This window comes from Dasypus novemcinctus, chromosome 21 (assembly GCF_030445035.2).
Source record: "Dasypus novemcinctus isolate mDasNov1 chromosome 21, mDasNov1.1.hap2, whole genome shotgun sequence".
In the NCBI taxonomy this organism is placed as follows: domain Eukaryota; kingdom Metazoa; phylum Chordata; class Mammalia; order Cingulata; family Dasypodidae; genus Dasypus; species Dasypus novemcinctus.
The window spans coordinates 12,036,101-12,040,725 of NC_080693.1; positions in this window are offsets into that span (position 1 = coordinate 12,036,101).

Below are 4,625 nucleotides of genomic sequence, written 5' to 3' on the forward strand. Positions count from 1 at the left end.
CATAAAATACAATTAACCACGAAATGTAAACTTCAGTGGCAATTTGTATATGCACAACATTGTCCAATTGTCACACCTATCTAGTTCCAAAAATTGATCATCACACCAAAATAATACCCTGAAACCATTAATCAGTCAATTCCCATTCACCACTACCCTTAGTCAATGGCAACCACTAATCTACTACATATCTCCCTGGATCTACCTATTACAGATATTTCATATAAGTGAAATTGTAAAATGTCATTTTTTTTCTGGCTTCATTCACTTAGCATAAATATTTTGAGAATTGTCCATGTTGTAGCATGTATCAGTACCTCATTCATTTTTATGGCTGAATAGTATTCCATCATATGGCTATTCCATATTTTTTTCATTATTCATCTATTGGTTGATGTTTGAGATATGTACATATCTTATCTAATGTGAATAGTGTTGCTATGAATATCCAAGGACCAATATCTGAATACCTGTTTTCAATTCTTTGACATATATACCTGTGAGTGGAATTGCTGGGCCACACAGTAATTTCATGTTTGATTTTTGAGGAACCCCTAGCCATTTTCTACAGTGGCAGATCATTTAACTTCCCAGTTGACAAAGCATGAGGTTTCTAAATTCTCCACATCCTCAACACTTGTTAGTTTCTTTTTCTTTTTCTTTTTCAAATAATAGCCACACTACCGGTTGTGGATTGATATCTCATTATATTTTTGATTTGGACTATTGTAATGATTGATAATGTCAAGCATATTTGCATGTGCTTATTGATCATGTGTAAACATTGGAGAAATGTTTATTAAGCCCTTTGCCCATTTTTAAAAATATATTTTTACTACAAAAGTTGTGAATTTACAAAACAATCATGCACATGTGTAGAATTCCCATGTAATACAAATTCTCCAACACAACACACTGTAGTGGAATATTTGTTATGGATTATCAGATAATAACATCAGACTATCACTAACTATGGTCCCTGATGTACATTTGACATATTTTTTCCATATGCCTCTAATAGTAACATAGTATATCATTGCATTGATGCATGAATATTACAGTATTGCTGCTAACTATAGTCCATAGGTTACACTAATTGTATTTCCCTGTGCCTCTCTACATTTCCACCACTCTGCAATAGTGATGTACATCATTCTCTTCCACAGAAGGACATTCTTGCACTTGTACTAAACCACAGTCCTCATCCACCTCTGGAACCACTGTGTTATTCACTGTGTTACTGCTTTCCTTCAATTGTAATTTACATCCCTAGACTACCCTTTTCAGTCACAATCCCATTTTTAAATTGTGTTGTTTTCTTTTTGATCATTTGTAGGAGTTCTTATATATTCTGGATCATAAAACCCTATCAGTGTTGCAAATATTTTCTTCCATTCTTCATCAGTAATGACATTTGATACCTAAAGTTTTTAATTTTCATGAAGATAAATTCATTTTTTTCTTTTGATATTCATGCTTTGTGTGTTATATCTAAGAATCCTTTATCAAACATCATGAAAAATTTCCCCTATGTTTTCTCCAAAGATTGTTATGTTTTAACATATTATATTTAGGTAATTGATATATTTTGAGTTGTTTGCAAATAGTGTGAATTAGAAATCTAACCTCATATTTTTGAATGTGAAAATTCAGTTTTCCCACCACTATTTGTTGCAGTGACTATCATGTCACCATTGAATGGGCTTAACGTCCTTGTGAAAATCAATTGGCCATCAATTTGTAGGTTTATTTCCGGACTATCCCATTTGTTTCTATATCAGTTCTTATGTCAGGACCACCTTTATTTGATTGTTGTAGCTTTTTGGTAATGGCCTGGGGGACAGTGTAAACTACAATGTAAACTATAATGCATGTGGTATAGCTGTGCTCCAAAATGTTTTCACCAAATGCAATGATTGTGCTTCACTGGTGAAAGAGATTGTTGATGTGGGAGGAGTGGGGGTAGGGTGGGGAGTGGGGTATATGGGAACCTCTCATATTTTTTAATGTAACATTTCATGTGATCTATGTATCTTAAAAAAAAAGACAAAATTTGCTAAAAACACAAACGTTTTGAAATTGGAAGTGAATCCTAATTTCTCTGTCCTACTTTTCTTGAACCATTGTTGCATCAGTTAGGTGAATCACACTTAGTCAGGATGTATAATCATTTCAACATGCTTTTGAATGTCATTTCCTCCTACTTGAGGATATTACATGTACCTTCATAAGGGATTTTGGTCTATGATCTTATTTATTATCCTGTCCTTACTTGGCTTTAGCATTAGAGCTGCTATGGCATCATACAAAGAGTGAGGAAGATTTCCCTTCTCAATTTTTTGGAAGATTTTGAGAAAGATTGGCATTAATTATTGAACTTTTTTTGGTAGAATTAATAAAAGAAACCATCTGATCCTGGACTTTCCTTGTTAAGAAGTTTTTCCTTTATTGAATTACTGTCATAACTTGGTATATGTCTGTTCACATCTTTTATTTCTTCTTGTTTAAATCTAAGTACTTTTTATTTTAAAGGATTTAATAGATGATTTATTTTTTTATTTTATTTTATTTATTTTTTATTTTATTGACTTTGTAATAATATTACATTAAAAATATATATGTGAGTGCTGGGGTCGTTCCCATCATCATGACACATCCATTGGATTTGGTAAGTACATCTTTGGGCACCTCTGCACCTCATAGTCAATGGTCCACATCATGGCCCATACTCTCCTCCATTCCATCCAGTGGGCCCTGTGAGGATATACAATGTCCGGTGATTGCCTCTGAAGCACCATCCAGGGCAGCTCCATGTCCCAAAGATGCCTCCACCTCTCATCTCTTCCTGCCTTTCCCCATACCCATCAGCCACCATGTCCACTTTTCCCAATCCAATGCCACCTCTTCTATGTGGACATTGGATTGGTTGTGTCCATTGCACCTCTATGTCAAGAGGAGGCTCAGATTCCACATGGATGCTGGATGCAATCCTCCCACTTTCAGTTGTAATCACTCTAGGCTCCATGGTGTGGTGGTTGTCCTTCTTCAACTCCATCTTAGCTGAGTGTGGTAAGTCCAATAAAACAGATTGTAGGTGCTGGAGTCTGTTGAGGCTCAGGACCTGGCTATCACATTGTCAGTCCAGAGATTCAAATCCCCTAAATATATCTTTTTTTTTTTTTTTTTTTTGGATTTTGTAAGTACATCTTTGGGCACCTCTGCACCTCATATACATTGGTTCACATCATAGCCCATACTCTCCTCCATTCCATCCAGTGGGCCCTGTGAGGATTTACAATGTCCAGTGATTGCCTCTGAAGTACCATCCAGGGCAGCTCCATGTCCCAAAGACGCCTCCACCTCTCATCTCTTCCTGCCTTTCCCCATATCCTTCGTCCACTATGTCCACTTTTCCCATTCCAATGCCACCTCTCCTATGTGGACATTGGATTGGTTGTGTCCATTGCACCTCTATGTCAAGAGGAGGGTCAGATTCCACCTGGATGCTGGATGCAATCCTCCCATTTTCAGTTGTAATCACTCTAGGCTCCATGGTGTGGTGGTTGTCCTTCTTCAACTCCATCTTAGCTGAGTGTGGTAAGTCCAATAAATCAGATTGTAGGTGCTGGAGTCTGTTGAGGCTCAGGATCTGGCTATCACATTGTCAGTCCAGAGATTCAAATCCCCTAAATATATCTTAAACCCCAACATTAACTGCACCTCCAGCACATTGGCATGAAAGTCTTATGAAGGGAGATCCCATCTGAGTCCAGATTCATCACACATAAACACCATTTCCAAAGAGGGGCCATCTGCCCTGGTAGTTAACCCCATCGGCCATGACCATAACTCCCGTGGGTCTCTTTAGCCCTCAAAGGAACCAATATCTGGGGGTTGTATCTGCTTTATCTGTCTCTCTGACTCTGCTCAGTTGTGCATGGGGGCAAACCTTCTGCCAGCCTCCAGACTCTTTTTTAGAAACTCGTAGCCATATAAACTCATTTCTCCTTTCCATTTCCCCCTTACTTTAGGTCAAACAGCATTTTAAAGTCATGTTATTTTATGTAGACAGGGATATTCTGCTGATCCGCATTGAACCTTCCGTATAAGGTCATTTTCCAGTTGCATCATCAGTTGGTAGTTGATAGTGGTCCCTCGGTGCCAGGAAGGCTCATCCCCGGGTGTCATGTCCCACGCTGGGGGGAAGGCATTGCATTTACATGCTGAGTTTGGCTTCAAGACTGGCCACATTTGAGTAACATGAAGGCTGACAGGAGGAAATTCCCAGGCACAATGTTGCTCTAGGCCTTGTTCTTATTTTAGGCTTATCAGCTCACAAGCATAGTCATTAGCATCAGGGGCTCACTGTTGAACCCTCACTCCCTCCCGGTCCCCGCCGCTGCACCTGGGAGACTGTCGCTGCTCCCCTAGGGACCACGACAGAGCACCACTGGCCAGGAACCTAGTACCCCCCCTGCTGTGGTTTTTAATTGTTACCACTATGAGTATATCCAAACATTACCATGCACCCTGGACATATGTTCTGTACAGCTCCCTGTCAGCCATATATCACCTGTCAATGGCATCCCATACCAGTATCCCTCCATTGCCATTGTTGAAACACT